At 43.6% G+C, this 17,260-nt stretch overlaps 22 non-coding genes across 22 annotated transcripts; all 22 read left to right on the top strand.

The window, feature by feature from the left end:
* The first annotated feature begins 584 nt into the window (after positions 1 to 584).
* On the top strand, positions 585 to 657 carry trnak-cuu. Its single transcript has one exon. It is a non-coding gene; the product is annotated as a tRNA-Lys (tRNA).
* Positions 658 to 1,073: 416 nt separating this feature from the next.
* On the top strand, positions 1,074 to 1,146 carry trnak-cuu. The gene has a single exon. It is a non-coding gene; the product is annotated as a tRNA-Lys (tRNA).
* Positions 1,147 to 1,571: 425 nt separating this feature from the next.
* trnak-cuu lies at positions 1,572 to 1,644 on the top strand. The gene has a single exon. It is a non-coding gene; the product is annotated as a tRNA-Lys (tRNA).
* A 1,010-nt stretch (positions 1,645 to 2,654) lies between these two features.
* trnak-cuu lies at positions 2,655 to 2,727 on the top strand. The gene has a single exon. It is a non-coding gene; the product is annotated as a tRNA-Lys (tRNA).
* A 424-nt stretch (positions 2,728 to 3,151) lies between these two features.
* Positions 3,152 to 3,224, top strand: trnak-cuu. The gene has a single exon. It is a non-coding gene; the product is annotated as a tRNA-Lys (tRNA).
* Positions 3,225 to 3,640: 416 nt separating this feature from the next.
* On the top strand, positions 3,641 to 3,713 carry trnak-cuu. The gene has a single exon. It is a non-coding gene; the product is annotated as a tRNA-Lys (tRNA).
* Positions 3,714 to 4,138: 425 nt separating this feature from the next.
* trnak-cuu lies at positions 4,139 to 4,211 on the top strand. The gene has a single exon. It is a non-coding gene; the product is annotated as a tRNA-Lys (tRNA).
* A 425-nt stretch (positions 4,212 to 4,636) lies between these two features.
* trnak-cuu lies at positions 4,637 to 4,709 on the top strand. Its single transcript has one exon. It is a non-coding gene; the product is annotated as a tRNA-Lys (tRNA).
* A 1,010-nt stretch (positions 4,710 to 5,719) lies between these two features.
* trnak-cuu lies at positions 5,720 to 5,792 on the top strand. The gene has a single exon. It is a non-coding gene; the product is annotated as a tRNA-Lys (tRNA).
* Positions 5,793 to 6,802: 1,010 nt separating this feature from the next.
* trnak-cuu lies at positions 6,803 to 6,875 on the top strand. The gene has a single exon. It is a non-coding gene; the product is annotated as a tRNA-Lys (tRNA).
* A 424-nt stretch (positions 6,876 to 7,299) lies between these two features.
* Positions 7,300 to 7,372, top strand: trnak-cuu. Its single transcript has one exon. It is a non-coding gene; the product is annotated as a tRNA-Lys (tRNA).
* Positions 7,373 to 7,788: 416 nt separating this feature from the next.
* On the top strand, positions 7,789 to 7,861 carry trnak-cuu. Its single transcript has one exon. It is a non-coding gene; the product is annotated as a tRNA-Lys (tRNA).
* A 918-nt stretch (positions 7,862 to 8,779) lies between these two features.
* Positions 8,780 to 8,852, top strand: trnak-cuu. The gene has a single exon. It is a non-coding gene; the product is annotated as a tRNA-Lys (tRNA).
* Positions 8,853 to 10,851: 1,999 nt separating this feature from the next.
* On the top strand, positions 10,852 to 10,924 carry trnak-cuu. The gene has a single exon. It is a non-coding gene; the product is annotated as a tRNA-Lys (tRNA).
* A 424-nt stretch (positions 10,925 to 11,348) lies between these two features.
* trnak-cuu lies at positions 11,349 to 11,421 on the top strand. The gene has a single exon. It is a non-coding gene; the product is annotated as a tRNA-Lys (tRNA).
* A 416-nt stretch (positions 11,422 to 11,837) lies between these two features.
* On the top strand, positions 11,838 to 11,910 carry trnak-cuu. The gene has a single exon. It is a non-coding gene; the product is annotated as a tRNA-Lys (tRNA).
* Positions 11,911 to 12,828: 918 nt separating this feature from the next.
* trnak-cuu lies at positions 12,829 to 12,901 on the top strand. The gene has a single exon. It is a non-coding gene; the product is annotated as a tRNA-Lys (tRNA).
* Positions 12,902 to 13,419: 518 nt separating this feature from the next.
* trnak-cuu lies at positions 13,420 to 13,492 on the top strand. Its single transcript has one exon. It is a non-coding gene; the product is annotated as a tRNA-Lys (tRNA).
* A 909-nt stretch (positions 13,493 to 14,401) lies between these two features.
* trnak-cuu lies at positions 14,402 to 14,474 on the top strand. Its single transcript has one exon. It is a non-coding gene; the product is annotated as a tRNA-Lys (tRNA).
* A 1,523-nt stretch (positions 14,475 to 15,997) lies between these two features.
* trnak-cuu lies at positions 15,998 to 16,070 on the top strand. Its single transcript has one exon. It is a non-coding gene; the product is annotated as a tRNA-Lys (tRNA).
* A 420-nt stretch (positions 16,071 to 16,490) lies between these two features.
* trnak-cuu lies at positions 16,491 to 16,563 on the top strand. The gene has a single exon. It is a non-coding gene; the product is annotated as a tRNA-Lys (tRNA).
* A 417-nt stretch (positions 16,564 to 16,980) lies between these two features.
* Positions 16,981 to 17,053, top strand: trnak-cuu. Its single transcript has one exon. It is a non-coding gene; the product is annotated as a tRNA-Lys (tRNA).
* Positions 17,054 to 17,260: the final 207 nt, after the last annotated feature.

Genomic DNA, 17,260 nt, shown 5'->3' with positions numbered 1-17,260 from the left:
CAGGAGCCAGGACTACTAGAATCTACCTACGTCATTTCAATGTATAAATGTACTGCCCAAATATGTGTTACGTTCTCTTTTTCCGAAACCTCCCTTAGAGTGGACGATGAGAGCCGTGCTGCACGTTTGCCAAATATCACTATGCTAGATTAAAAGGCCTCAAATATACCGTATCCGCCTTGTCCAGAGTCTCATCTTGTTCTTGTCTCTCCTATAATTAATTCATGAACACCACTCTGCATGGTTGGTGATACAGAAGGCTATGAATTTGTATTCTATCTCTGCCTGCACTCTGACCTGTCATCTGAATGACATACCTATTACCAATGAATTGTACTCCTAAATGGCTTGAATAAATTATCATTTTCCGGACAAGAAATAGACAGGCAGAGGCTTCAAGAACAATACTTGCTCCTAGGGGCTTGAACTCATAACCTTGTCATCTAATTGCTGTATACTGCTGTTTAAGTACAACACGCTAACAGATTGCACCACAGGATCCATCAACAACACTCACTGATCACCATATTTTACAGAAACTGGGCTGTATGATATTCGTACCAAGTCAAAAATACTATTGAGGCACCTGGCTAGCTCAGTCGGTAGAGCATGAGACTCTTAATCTCAGGGTCGTGGGTTCGAGCCCCACGTTAGGTGATTATTTTCTCTGCCGAAGCACCAACTCACTTCGCAAACAACCATCCGCTTGGAATTTCGAGCAGGCTTGCCTCCCTGCATAGTTGGTGATACAGAAGGCAATGAATTTGTATTCTATCTCTGCCTGCACTCTGACCTGTCATCTCAATGACATACCTATTACCAATGAATTGTACTCCTAAATGGCTTGAATAAATTATCATTTTCCGGACAAGAAATAGACAGGCAAGAAGAATACTTGCTCCTGGTGGGGCTTGAACTCATAACCTTGTCATCTAATTGCTGTATACTGCTGTATAAGTACAACAGGCTAACAGATTGCACCACAGGATCCATCAACAACACTCACTGATCACCATATTTTGCAGAAACTGGGATGTACGATATTCAAACCAAGTCAAGATCACCATTGAGGTACCTGGCTAGCTCAGTCGGTAGAGCATGAGACTCTTAATCTCAGGGTCGTGGGTTCGAGCCCCACGCTGGGTGATTATTTTCTCTGCCGAAGCACCAACTCACTTCGCAAACAACCATCCGCTTGGAATTTCGAGCAGGCTTGCCACCCTGCATAGTTGGTGATACAGAAGGCTATGAATGTGTATTCTATCTCTGCCTGCACTATGACCTGTCATCTCAATGACATACCTATTACCAATGAATTGTACTCCTAAATGGCTTGAATAAATTATCATTTTCCGGAAAAGAAAGAGACAGGCAGAGGCTTCAAGAACAATACCTGCTCCTGGTGGGGCTTGAACTCATAACCTTGTCATCTAATTGCTGTATACTGCTGTATAAGTACAACACGCTAACAGATTGCACCACAGGATCCATCAACAACACTCACTGATCACCATATTTTGCAGAAACTGGGATGTACGATATTCAAACCAAGTCAAGATCACAATTGAGGTACCTGGCTAGCTCAGTCGGTAGAGCATGAGACTCTTAATCTCAGGGTTGTGGGTTCGAGCCCCACGCTGGGTGATTATTTTCTCTGCCGAAGCACCAACTCACTTCGCAAACAACCATCCGCTTGGAATTTCGAGCAGGCTTGCCACCCTGCATAGTTGGTGATACAGAAGGCTATGAATTTGTATTCTATCTCACTTCGCAGACAACCATCCGCTTGGAATTTCGAGCAGGCTTGCCACCCTGCATAGTTGGTGATACAGAAGGCTATGAATGTGTATTCTATCTCTGCCTGCACTATGACCTGTCATCTCAATGACATACCTATTACCAATGAATTGTACTCCTAAATGGCTTGACTAAATTATCATTTTCCGGACAAGAAATAGACAGGCAGAGGCTTCAAGAACAATACTTGCTCCTAGTGGGGCTTGAACTCATAACCTTGTCATCTAATTGCTGTATACTGCTGTTTAAGTACAACACGCTAACAGATTGCACCACAGGATCCATCAACAACACTCACTGATCACCATATTTTGCAGAAACTGGGATGTACGATATTCAAACCAAGTCAAGATCACCATTGAGGTACCTGGCTAGCTCAGTCGGTAGAGCATGAGACTCTTAATCTCAGGGTCGTGAGCCCCACGTTAGGTGATTATTTTCTCTGCCGAAGCACCAACTCACTTCGCAAACAACCATCCGCTTGGAATTTCGAGCAGGCTTGCCACTCTGCATAGTTGGTGATACAGAAGGCTATGAATTTGTATTCTATCTCTGCCTGCACTCTGACCTGTCATCTCAATGACATACCTATTACCAATGAATTGTACTCCTAAATGGCTTGAATAAATTATCATTTTCCGGACAAGAAATAGACAGGCAGAGGCTTCAAGAACAATACTTGCTCCTGGTGGGGCTTGAACTCATAACCTTGTCATCTAATTGCTGTATACTGCTGTATAAGTACAACACGCTAACAGATTGCACCACAGGATCCATCAACAACACTCACTGATCACCATATTTTGCAGAAACTGGGATGTACGATTTTCAAACCAAGTCAAGATCACCATTGAGGTACCTGGCTAGCTCAGTCGGTAGAGCATGAGACTCTTAATCTCAGGGTCGTGGGTTCGAGCCCCACGTTGGGTAATTATTTTCTCTGCCGAAGCACCAACTCACTTGGCAAACAACCATCCGCTTGGAATTTCGACAGGCTTGCCACCCTGCATAGTTGGTGATACAGACGGCTATGAATTTGTATTCTATCTCTGCCTGCACTCTGACCTGTCATCTCAATGACATACCTATTACCAATGAATTGTACTCCTAAATGGCTTGACTAAATTATCATTTTCCGGACAAGAAATAGACAGGCAGAGGCTTCAAGAACAATACTTGCGCCTAGTGGGGCTTGAACTCATAACCTTGTCATCTAATTGCTGTATACTGCTGTTTAAGTACAACACGCTAACAGATTGCACCACAGGATCCATCAACAACACTCACTGATCACCATATTTTGCAGAAACTTGGCTGTACGATATTCGTACCAAGTCAAAAATACTATTGAGGCACCTGGCTAGCTCAGTCGGTAGAGCATGAGACTCTTAATCTCAGGGTCGTGGGTTCGAGCCCCACGTTAGGTGATTATTTTCTCTGCCGAAGCACCAACTCACTTCGCAAACAACCATCCGCTTGGAATTTCGAGCAGGCTTGCCTTCCTGCATAGTTGGTGATACAGAAGGCTATGAATTTGTATTCTATCTCTGCCTGCACTCTGACCTGTCATCTGAATGACATACCTATTACCAATGAATTGTACTCCTAAATGGCTTGAATAAATTATCATTTTCCGGACAAGAAATAGACAGGCAAGAAGAATACTTGCTCCTGTTGGGGCTTGAACTCATAACCTTGTCATCTAATTGCTTTATACTGCTGTATAAGTACAACACGCTAACAGATTGCACCACAGGATCCATCAACAACACTCACTGATCACCATATTTTGCAGAAACTGGGATGTACGATATTCAAACCAAGTCAAGATCACCATTGAGGTACCTGGCTAGCTCAGTCGGTAGAGCATGAGACTCTTAATCTTAGGGTCATGGGTTCGAGCCCCACGTTAGGTGATTATTTTCTCTGCCGAAGCACCAACTCACTTCGCAAACAACCATCCGCTTGGAATTTCGAGCAGGCTTGCCACTCTGCATAGTTGGTGATACAGAAGGCTATGAATTTGTATTCTATCTCTGCCTGCACTCTGACCTGTCATCTCAATGACATACCTATTACCAATGAATTGTACTCCTAAATGGCTTGAATAAATTATCATTTTCCGGACAAGAAATAGACAGGCAGAGGCTTCAAGAACAATACTTGCTCCTGGTGGGGCTTGAACTCATAACCTTGTCATCTAATTGCTGTATACTGCTGTATAAGTACAACACGCTAACAGATTGCACCACAGGATCCATCAACAACACTCACTGATCACCATATTTTGCAGAAACTGGGATGTACGATATTCAAACCAAGTCAAGATCACCATTGAGGTACCTGGCTAGCTCAGTCGGTAGAGCATGAGACTCTTAATCTCAGGGTCGTGGGTTCGAGCCCCACGCTGGGTGATTATTTTCTCTGCCGAAGCACCAACTCACTTCGCAAACAACCATCCGCTTGGAATTTCGAGCAGGCTTGCCACCCTGCATAGTTGGTGATACAGAAGGCTATGAATGTGTATTCTATCTCTGCCTGCACTATGACCTGTCATCTCAATGACATACCTATTACCAATGAATTGTACTCCTAAATGGCTTGAATAAATTATCATTTTCCAGAAAAGAAAGAGACAGGCAGAGGCTTCAAGAACAATACCTGCTCCTGGTGGGGCTTGAACTCATAACCTTGTCATCTAATTGCTGTATACTGCTGTATAAGTACAACACGCTAACAGATTGCACCACAGGATCCATCAACAACACTCACTGATCACCATATTTTGCAGAAACTGGGATGTACGATATTCAAACCAAGTCAAGATCACAATTGAGGTACCTGGCTAGCTCAGTCGGTAGAGCATGAGACTCTTAATCTCAGGGTTGTGGGTTCGAGCCCCACGCTGGGTGATTATTTTCTCTGCCGAAGCACCAACTCACTTCGCAAACAACCATCCGCTTGGAATTTCGAGCAGGCTTGCCACCCTGCATAGTTGGTGATACAGAAGGCTATGAATTTGTATTCTATCTCACTTCGCAGACAACCATCCGCTTGGAATTTCGAGCAGGCTTGCCACCCTGCATAGTTGGTGATACAGAAGGCTATGAATGTGTATTCTATCTCTGCCTGCACTATGACCTGTCATCTCAATGACATACCTATTACCAATGAATTGTACTCCTAAATGGCTTGACTAAATTATCATTTTCCGGACAAGAAATAGACAGGCAGAGGCTTCAAGAACAATACTTGCTCCTAGTGGGGCTTGAACTCATAACCTTGTCATCTAATTGCTGTATACTGCTGTTTAAGTACAACACGCTAACAGATTGCACCACAGGATCCATCAACAACACTCACTGATCACCATATTTTGCAGAAACTGGGATGTACGATATTCAAACCAAGTCAAGATCACCATTGAGGTACCTGGCTAGCTCAGTCGGTAGAGCATGAGACTCTTAATCTCAGGGTCGTGAGCCCCACGTTAGGTGATTATTTTCTCTGCCGAAGCACCAACTCACTTCGCAAACAACCATCCGCTTGGAATTTCGAGCAGGCTTGCCACTCTGCATAGTTGGTGATACAGAAGGCTATGAATTTGTATTCTATCTCTGCCTGCACTCTGACCTGTCATCTCAATGACATACCTATTACCAATGAATTGTACTCCTAAATGGCTTGAATAAATTATCATTTTCCGGAAAAGAAAGAGACAGGCAGAGGCTTCAAGAACAATACCTGCTCCTGGTGGGGCTTGAACTCATAACCTTGTCATCTAATTGCTGTATACTGCTGTATAAGTACAACACGCTAACAGATTGCACCACAGGATCCATCAACAACACTCACTGATCACCATATTTTGCAGAAACTGGGATGTACGATATTCAAACCAAGTCAAGATCACAATTGAGGTACCTGGCTAGCTCAGTCGGTAGAGCATGAGACTCTTAATCTCAGGGTTGTGGGTTCGAGCCCCACGCTGGGTGATTATTTTCTCTGCCGAAGCACCAACTCACTTCGCAAACAACCATCCGCTTGGAATTTCGAGCAGGCTTGCCACCCTGCATAGTTGGTGATACAGAAGGCTATGAATTTGTATTCTATCTCACTTCGCAGACAACCATCCGCTTGGAATTTCGAGCAGGCTTGCCACCCTGCATAGTTGGTGATACAGAAGGCTATGAATGTGTATTCTATCTCTGCCTGCACTATGACCTGTCATCTCAATGACATACCTATTACCAATGAATTGTACTCCTAAATGGCTTGACTAAATTATCATTTTCCGGACAAGAAATAGACAGGCAGAGGCTTCAAGAACAATACTTGCTCCTAGTGGGGCTTGAACTCATAACCTTGTCATCTAATTGCTGTATACTGCTGTTTAAGTACAACACGCTAACAGATTGCACCACAGGATCCATCAACAACACTCACTGATCACCATATTTTGCAGAAACTGGGATGTACGATATTCAAACCAAGTCAAGATCACCATTGAGGTACCTGGCTAGCTCAGTCGGTAGAGCATGAGACTCTTAATCTCAGGGTCGTGAGCCCCACGTTAGGTGATTATTTTCTCTGCCGAAGCACCAACTCACTTCGCAAACAACCATCCGCTTGGAATTTCGAGCAGGCTTGCCACTCTGCATAGTTGGTGATACAGAAGGCTATGAATTTGTATTCTATCTCTGCCTGCACTCTGACCTGTCATCTCAATGACATACCTATTACCAATGAATTGTACTCCTAAATGGCTTGAATGAATTATCATTTTCCGGACAAGAAATAGACAGGCAGAGGCTTCAAGAACAATACTTGCTCCTGGTGGGGCTTGAACTCATAACCTTGTCATCTAATTGCTGTATACTGCTGTATAAGTACAACACGCTAACAGATTGCACCACAGGATCCATCAACAACACTCACTGATCACCATATTTTGCAGAAACTGGGATGTACGATTTTCAAACCAAGTCAAGATCACCATTGAGGTACCTGGCTAGCTCAGTCGGTAGAGCATGAGACTCTTAATCTCAGGGTCGTGGGTTCGAGCCCCACGTTGGGTAATTATTTTCTCTGCCGAAGCACCAACTCACTTGGCAAACAACCATCCGCTTGGAATTTCGACAGGCTTGCCACCCTGCATAGTTGGTGATACAGACGGCTATGAATGTGTATTCTATCTCTGCCTGCACTATGACCTGTCATCTCAATGACATACCTATTACCAATGAATTGTACTCCTAAATGGCTTGAATAAATTATCATTTTCCGGAAAAGAAAGAGACAGGCAGAGGCTTCAAGAACAATACCTGCTCCTGGTGGGGCTTGAACTCATAACCTTGTCATCTAATTGCTGTATACTGCTGTATAAGTACAACACGCTAACAGATTGCACCACAGGATCCATCAACAACACTCACTGATCACCATATTTTGCAGAAACTGGGCTGTACGATATTCGTACCAAGTCAAAAATACTATTGAGGCACCTGGCTAGCTCAGTCGGTAGAGCATGAGACTCTTAATCTCAGGGTCGTGGGTTCGAGCCCCACGTTAGGTGATTATTTTCTCTGCCGAAGCACCAACTCACTTCGCAAACAACCATCCGCTTGGAATTTCGAGCAGGCTTGCCTTCCTGCATAGTTGGTGATACAGAAGGCTATGAATTTGTATTCTATCTCTGCCTGCACTCTGACCTGTCATCTGAATGACATACCTATTACCAATGAATTGTACTCCTAAATGGCTTGAATAAATTATCATTTTCCGGACAAGAAATAGACAGGCAAGAAGAATACTTGCTCCTGTTGGGGCTTGAACTCATAACCTTGTCATCTAATTGCTTTATACTGCTGTATAAGTACAACACGCTAACAGATTGCACCACAGGATCCATCAACAACACTCACTGATCACCATATTTTGCAGAAACTGGGATGTACGATATTCAAACCAAGTCAAGATCACCATTGAGGTACCTGGCTAGCTCAGTCGGTAGAGCATGAGACTCTTAATCTCAGGGTCATGGGTTCGAGCCCCACGTTAGGTGATTATTTTCTCTGCCGAAGCACCAACTCACTTCGCAAACAACCATCCGCTTGGAATTTCGAGCAGGCTTGCCACTCTGCATAGTTGGTGATACAGAAGGCTATGAATTTGTATTCTCTGTATTCTATCTCTGCCTGCACTATGACCTGTCATCTCAATGACATACCTATTACCAATGAATTGTACTCCTAAATGGCTTGACTAAATTATCATTTTCCGGACAAGAAATAGACAGGCAGAGGCTTCAAGAACAATACTTGCTCCTAGTGGGGCTTGAACTCATAACCTTGTCATCTAATTGCTGTATACTGCTGTTTAAGTACAACACGCTAACAGATTGCACCACAGGATCCATCAACAACACTCACTGATCACCATATTTTGCAGAAACTGGGATGTACGATATTCAAACCAAGTCAAGATCACCATTGAGGTACCTGGCTAGCTCAGTCGGTAGAGCATGAGACTCTTAATCTCAGGGTCGTGAGCCCCACGTTAGGTGATTATTTTCTCTGCCGAAGCACCAACTCACTTCGCAAACAACCATCCGCTTGGAATTTCGAGCAGGCTTGCATAGTTGGTGATACAGAAGGCTATGAATTTGTATTCTATCTCTGCCTGCACTATGACCTGTCATCTCAATGACATACCTATTACCAATGAATTGTACTCCTAAATGGCTTGAATAAATTATCATTTTCCGGACAAGAAAGAGACAGGCAGAGGCTTCAAGAACAATACTTGCTCCTGGTGGGGCTTGAACTCATAACCTTGTCATCTAATTGCTGTATACTGCTGTATAAGTACAACACGCTAACAGATTGCACCACAGGATCCATCAACAACACTCACTGATCACCATATTTTGCAGAAACTGGGATGTACGATATTCAAACCAAGTCAAGATCACCATTGAGGTACCTGGCTAGCTCAGTCGGTAGAGCATGAGACTCTTAATCTCAGGGTTGTGGGTTCGAGCCCCACGCTGGGTGATTATTTTCTCTGCCGAAGCACCAACTCACTTCGCAAACAACCATCCGCTTGGAATTTCGAGCAGGCTTGCCACCCTGCATAATTGGTGATACAGAAGGCTATGAATTTGTATTCTATCTCACTTCGCAGACAACCATCCGCTTGGAATTTCGAGCAGGCTTGCCACCCTGCATAGTTGGTGATACAGAAGGCTATGAATGTGTATTCTATCTCTGCCTGCACTATGACCTGTCATCTCAATGACATACCTATTACCAATGAATTGTACTCCTAAATGGCTTGACTAAATTATCATTTTCCGGACAAGAAAGAGACAGGCAGAGGCTTCAAGAACAATACCTTGCTCCTGGTGGGGCTTGAACTCATAACCTTGTCATCTAATTGCTGTATACTGCTGTATAAGTACAACACGCTAACAGATTGCACCACAGGATCCATCAACAACACTCACTGATCACCATATTTTGCAGAAACTGGGATGTACGATATTCAAACCAAGTCAAGATCACCATTGAGGTACCTGGCTAGCTCAGTCGGTAGAGCATGAGACTCTTAATCTCAGGGTCGTGGTTGAGCCCCACGTTAGGTGATTATTTTCTCTGCCGAAGCACCAACTCACTTCGCAAACAACCATCCGCTTGGAATTTCGAGCAGGCTTGCCACTCTGCATAGTTGGTGATACAGAAGGCTATGAATTTGTATTCTATCTCTGCCTGCACTCTGACCTGTCATCTGAATGACATACCTATTACCAATGAATTGTACTCCTAAATGGCTTGAATAAATTATCATTTTCCGGACAAGAAATAGACAGGCAGAGGCTTCAAGAACAATACTTGCTCCTGGTGGGGCTTGAACTCATAACCTTGCCATCTAATTGCTGTATACTGCTGTATAAGTACAACACGCTAACAGATTGCACCACAGGATCCATCAACAACACTCACTGATCACCATATTTTGCAGAAACAGGGATGTACAATATTCAAACCAAGTCAAATTCACCATTGAGGCACCTGGCTAGCTCAGTTGGTAGACCATGAGACTCTTAATCTCAGGGTCGTGGGTTCGAGCTCCACGTTAGGTGATTATTTTCTCTGCCGAAGCACCAATTCACTTCGCAAACAACCATCCGCTTGGAATTTCGAGCAGGCTTGCCACTCTGCATAGTTGGTTATACAGAAGGCTATGAATTTGTATTCTATCTCTGCCTGCACTCTGACCTGTCATCTCAATGACATACCTATTACCAATGAATTGTTGTCCTAAATGGCTTGAATAAATTATCATTTTCCGGACAAGAAATAGACAGGCAGAGCCTTCAAAAGAATACTTGCTTGGGGCTTGAACTCATAACCTTGTCATCTAATTGCTGTATACTGCTGTTTAAGTACAACACGCTAACAGATTGCACCACAGGATCCATCAACAACACTCACTGATCACCATATTTTGCAGAAACTGGGATGTACGATATTCAAACCAAGTCAAGATCACCATTGAGGTACCTGGCTAGCTCAGTCGGTAGAGCATGAGACTCTTAATCTCAGGGTCGTGAGCCCCACGTTAGGTGATTATTTTCTCTGCCGAAGCACCAACTCACTTCGCAAACAACCATCCGCTTGGAATTTCGAGCAGGCTTGCCACTCTGCATAGTTGGTGATACAGAAGGCTATGAATTTGTATTCTATCTCTGCCTGCACTCTGACCTGTCATCTCAATGACATACCTATTACCAATGAATTGTACTCCTAAATGGCTTGAATGAATTATCATTTTCCGGACAAGAAATAGACAGGCAGAGGCTTCAAGAACAATACTTGCTCCTGGTGGGGCTTGAACTCATAACCTTGTCATCTAATTGCTGTATACTGCTGTATAAGTACAACACGCTAACAGATTGCACCACAGGATCCATCAACAACACTCACTGATCACCATATTTTGCAGAAACTGGGATGTACGATTTTCAAACCAAGTCAAGATCACCATTGAGGTACCTGGCTAGCTCAGTCGGTAGAGCATGAGACTCTTAATCTCAGGGTCGTGGGTTCGAGCCCCACGTTGGGTAATTATTTTCTCTGCCGAAGCACCAACTCACTTGGCAAACAACCATCCGCTTGGAATTTCGACAGGCTTGCCACCCTGCATAGTTGGTGATACAGACGGCTATGAATGTGTATTCTATCTCTGCCTGCACTATGACCTGTCATCTCAATGACATACCTATTACCAATGAATTGTACTCCTAAATGGCTTGAATAAATTATCATTTTCCGGAAAAGAAAGAGACAGGCAGAGGCTTCAAGAACAATACCTGCTCCTGGTGGGGCTTGAACTCATAACCTTGTCATCTAATTGCTGTATACTGCTGTATAAGTACAACACGCTAACAGATTGCACCACAGGATCCATCAACAACACTCACTGATCACCATATTTTGCAGAAACTGGGCTGTACGATATTCGTACCAAGTCAAAAATACTATTGAGGCACCTGGCTAGCTCAGTCGGTAGAGCATGAGACTCTTAATCTCAGGGTCGTGGGTTCGAGCCCCACGTTAGGTGATTATTTTCTCTGCCGAAGCACCAACTCACTTCGCAAACAACCATCCGCTTGGAATTTCGAGCAGGCTTGCCTTCCTGCATAGTTGGTGATACAGAAGGCTATGAATTTGTATTCTATCTCTGCCTGCACTCTGACCTGTCATCTGAATGACATACCTATTACCAATGAATTGTACTCCTAAATGGCTTGAATAAATTATCATTTTCCGGACAAGAAATAGACAGGCAAGAAGAATACTTGCTCCTGTTGGGGCTTGAACTCATAACCTTGTCATCTAATTGCTTTATACTGCTGTATAAGTACAACACGCTAACAGATTGCACCACAGGATCCATCAACAACACTCACTGATCACCATATTTTGCAGAAACTGGGATGTACGATATTCAAACCAAGTCAAGATCACCATTGAGGTACCTGGCTAGCTCAGTCGGTAGAGCATGAGACTCTTAATCTCAGGGTCATGGGTTCGAGCCCCACGTTAGGTGATTATTTTCTCTGCCGAAGCACCAACTCACTTCGCAAACAACCATCCGCTTGGAATTTCGAGCAGGCTTGCCACTCTGCATAGTTGGTGATACAGAAGGCTATGAATTTGTATTCTCTGTATTCTATCTCTGCCTGCACTATGACCTGTCATCTCAATGACATACCTATTACCAATGAATTGTACTCCTAAATGGCTTGACTAAATTATCATTTTCCGGACAAGAAATAGACAGGCAGAGGCTTCAAGAACAATACTTGCTCCTAGTGGGGCTTGAACTCATAACCTTGTCATCTAATTGCTGTATACTGCTGTTTAAGTACAACACGCTAACAGATTGCACCACAGGATCCATCAACAACACTCACTGATCACCATATTTTGCAGAAACTGGGATGTACGATATTCAAACCAAGTCAAGATCACCATTGAGGTACCTGGCTAGCTCAGTCGGTAGAGCATGAGACTCTTAATCTCAGGGTCGTGAGCCCCACGTTAGGTGATTATTTTCTCTGCCGAAGCACCAACTCACTTCGCAAACAACCATCCGCTTGGAATTTCGAGCAGGCTTGCATAGTTGGTGATACAGAAGGCTATGAATTTGTATTCTATCTCTGCCTGCACTATGACCTGTCATCTCAATGACATACCTATTACCAATGAATTGTACTCCTAAATGGCTTGAATAAATTATCATTTTCCGGACAAGAAAGAGACAGGCAGAGGCTTCAAGAACAATACTTGCTCCTGGTGGGGCTTGAACTCATAACCTTGTCATCTAATTGCTGTATACTGCTGTATAAGTACAACACGCTAACAGATTGCACCACAGGATCCATCAACAACACTCACTGATCACCATATTTTGCAGAAACTGGGATGTACGATATTCAAACCAAGTCAAGATCACCATTGAGGTACCTGGCTAGCTCAGTCGGTAGAGCATGAGACTCTTAATCTCAGGGTTGTGGGTTCGAGCCCCACGCTGGGTGATTATTTTCTCTGCCGAAGCACCAACTCACTTCGCAAACAACCATCCGCTTGGAATTTCGAGCAGGCTTGCCACCCTGCATAATTGGTGATACAGAAGGCTATGAATTTGTATTCTATCTCACTTCGCAGACAACCATCCGCTTGGAATTTCGAGCAGGCTTGCCACCCTGCATAGTTGGTGATACAGAAGGCTATGAATGTGTATTCTATCTCTGCCTGCACTATGACCTGTCATCTCAATGACATACCTATTACCAATGAATTGTACTCCTAAATGGCTTGAATAAATTATCATTTTCCGGACAAGAAAGAGACAGGCAGAGGCTTCAAGAACAATACCTGCTCCTGGTGGGGCTTGAACTCATAACCTTGTCATCTAATTGCTGTATACTGCTGTATAAGTACAACACGCTAACAGATTGCACCACAGGATCCATCAACAACACTCACTGATCACCATATTTTGCAGAAACTGGGATGTACGATATTCAAACCAAGTCAAGATCACCATTGAGGTACCTGGCTAGCTCAGTCGGTAGAGCATGAGACTCTTAATCTCAGGGTCGTGGGTTTGAGCCCCACGCTGGGTGATTATTTTCTCTGCCGAAGCACCAACTCACTTCGCAAACAACCATCCGCTTGGAATTTCGAGCAGGCTTGCCACCCTGCATAGTTGGTGATACAGAAGGCTATGAATTTGTATTCTACCTCTGCCTGCACTCTGACCTGTCATCTGAATGACATACCTATTACCAATGAATTGTACTCCTAAAAGGCTTGAATAAATTATTATTTTCCGGACAAGAAATAGACAGGCAAGAAGAAAACTTGCTCCTGGTGGGGCTTGAACTCATAACCTTGCCATCTAATTGCTGTATACTGCTGTATAAGTACAACACGCTAACAGATTGCACCACAGGATCCATCAACAACACTCACTGATCACCATATTTTGCAGAAACAGGGATGTACAATATTCAAACCAAGTCAAATTCACCATTGAGGCACCTGGCTAGCTCAGTTGGTAGACCATGAGACTCTTAATCTCAGGGTCGTGGGTTCGAGCTCCACGTTAGGTGATTATTTTCTCTGCCGAAGCACCAATTCACTTCGCAAACAACCATCCGCTTGGAATTTCGAGCAGGCTTGCCACTCTGCATAGTTGGTTATACAGAAGGCTATGAATTTGTATTCTATCTCTGCCTGCACTCTGACCTGTCATCTCAATGACATACCTATTACCAATGAATTGTTGTCCTAAATGGCTTGAATAAATTATCATTTTCCGGACAAGAAATAGACAGGCAGAGCCTTCAAAAAGAATACTTGCTTGGGGCTTGAACTCATAACCTTGTCATCTAATTGCTGTATACTGCTGTATAAGTACAACACGCTAACAGATTGCACCACAGGATCCATCAACAACACTCACTGATCACCATATTTTGCAGAAACTGGGATGTACGATATTCAAACCAAGTCAAGATCACCATTGAGGTACCTGGCTAGCTCAGTCGGTAGAGCATGAGACTCTTAATCTCAGGGTCGTGGGTTTGAGCCCCACGCTGGGTGATTATTTTCTCTGCCGAAGCACCAACTCACTTCGCAAACAACCATCCGCTTGGAATTTCGAGCAGGCTTGCATAGTTGGTGATACAGAAGGCTATGAATTTGTATTCTATCTCTGCCTGCACTCTGACCTGTCATCTCAATGACATACCTATTACCAATGAATTGTACTCCTAAATGGCTTGAATAAATTATCATTTTCCGGACAAGAAATAGACAGGCAGAGGCTTCAAAAAGAATACTTGCTTGGGGCTTGAACTCATAACCTTGTCATCTAATTGCTGTATACTGCTGTATAAGTACAACACGCTAACAGATTGCACCACAGGATCCATCAACAACACTCACTGATCACCATATTTTGCAGAAACGGGGCTGTACGATATTCGTACCAAGTCAAAAATATTATTCAGGTACCTGGCTAGATCACTCGGTAGAGCATGAGACTCTTAATCTCAGGGTTGTGGGTTCGAGCCCCACGTTAGGTGAATGATTTCGCTGCCGAAGCACCAACTCACTTCGCAAACAGCCATCCTCTTGGAATTTCGAGCAGGCTTGCTAGCCTGCATAGCGGGTGATACAGAAGGCTATGAATTTGTATTCTAGCTCTGCCTGCGCTCTTACCTGTCATCTGAATGACATACCTATTACCAATGAATTGTACTCCTAAATGGATTGAATAAATGCTCCTTTTCTGGACAAGAAATAGACAGGCAGAGGCTTCAAGAAGAATACTTGCTCCTGGGGGGCTTGAACTCATAACCTTCGCATCTAATTGCTGTATACTGCTGTATAAGTACAACACGCTAACAGATTGCACCACAGGATCCATCAACAACACTCACTGATCACCATATTTTGCAGAAACTGGGATGTACGATATTCAAACCAAGTCACGATCACCATTGAGGTACCTGGCTAGCTCAGTCGGTAGAGCATGAGACTCTTAATCTCAGGGTCGGGGGTTCGAGCTCCATGTTAGGTGATTCAAAAGAATCTGCCGAAGCACCAATTCACTTCGCAAACAACCATCCGCTTGGAATTTCGAGCAGGCTTGCCACCCTGCATAGTTGGTGATACAGAAGGCTATGAATTTGTATTCTACCTCTGCCTGCACTCTGACCTGTCATCTGAATGACATACCTATTACCAATGAATTGTACTCCTAAACCGTGCTTCTTCACCTGCATTGCTTGCTGTTTGGGGTTTTAGGCTGGGTTTCTGTACAGCACTTTGAGATATCAGCTGATGTACGAAGGGCTATATAAAATAAATTTGATTGATTGATTGAAATGGCTTGAATAAATTATTATTTTCCGGACAAGAAATAGACAGGCAAGAAGAAAACTTGCTCCTGGTGGGGCTTGAACTCATAACCTTGCCATCTAATTGCTGTATACTGCTGTATAAGTACAACACGCTAACAGATTGCACCACAGGATCCATCAACAACACTCACTGATCACCATATTTTGCAGAAACAGGGATGTACGATATTCAAACCAAGTCAAATTCACCATTGAGGCACCTGGCTAGCTCAGTCGGTAGAGCATGAGACTCTTAATCTCAGGGTCGTGGGTTCGAGCTCCACGTTAGGTGATTATTTTCTCTGCCGAAGCACCAATTCACTTCGCAAACAACCATCCGCTTGGAATTTCGAGCAGGCTTGCCACTCTGCATAGTTGGTTATACAGAAGGCTATGAATTTGTAATCTATCTCTGCCTGCACTCTGACCTGTCATCTCAATGACATACCTATTACCAATGAATTGTTGTCCTAAATGGCTTGAATAAATTATCATTTTCCGGACAAGAAATAGACAGGCAGAGGCTTCAAAAAGAATACTTGCTTGGGGCTTGAACTCATAACCTTGTCATCTAATTGCTGTATACTGCTGTATAAGTACAACACGCTAACAGATTGCACCACAGGATCCATCAACAACACTCACTGATCACCATATTTTGCAGAAACTGGGATGTACGATATTCAAACCAAGTCAAGATCACCATTGAGGTACCTGGCTAGCTCAGTCGGTAGAGCATGAGACTCTTAATCTCAGGGTCGTGGGTTTGAGCCCCACGCTGGGTGATTATTTTCTCTGCCGAAGCACCAACTCACTTCGCAAACAACCATCCGCTTGGAATTTCGAGCAGGCTTGCATAGTTGGTGATACAGAAGGCTATGAATTTGTATTCTATCTCTGCCTGCACTCTGACCTGTCATCTGAATGACATACCTATTACCAATGAATTGTACTCCTAAATGGCTTGAATAAATTATCATTTTCCGGACAAGAAATAGACAGGCAGAGGCTTCAAGAACAATACTTGCTCCTCGTGGGGCTTGAACTCATAACCTTGTCATCTAATTGCTGTATACTGCTGTATAAGTACAACACGCTAACAGATTGCACCACAGGATCCATCAACAACACTCACTGATCACCATATTTTGCAGAAACTGGGATGTACGATTTTCAAACCAAGTCAAGATCACCATTGAGGTACCTGACTAGCTCAGTCGGTAGAGCATGAGACTCTTAATCTCAGGGTCGTGGAATCGAGCCCCACGTTGGGTAATTATTTTCTCTTCCGAAGCACCAACTCACTTCGCAAACAACCATCCGCTTGGAATTTCGACAGGCTTGCCACCCTGCATAGTTGGTGATACAGAAGGCTATGAATTTGTATTCTATCTCTGCCTGTACTCTGACCTGTCATCTCAATGACATACCTATTACCAATGAATTGTACTCCTAAATGGCTTGAATAAATTATCATTTTCC

This window comes from Oncorhynchus mykiss, unplaced genomic scaffold (assembly GCF_013265735.2).
Source record: "Oncorhynchus mykiss isolate Arlee unplaced genomic scaffold, USDA_OmykA_1.1 un_scaffold_218, whole genome shotgun sequence".
NCBI classification, from domain to species: domain Eukaryota; kingdom Metazoa; phylum Chordata; class Actinopteri; order Salmoniformes; family Salmonidae; genus Oncorhynchus; species Oncorhynchus mykiss.
This window is presented reverse-complemented; position numbering and strand designations above follow the sequence as displayed.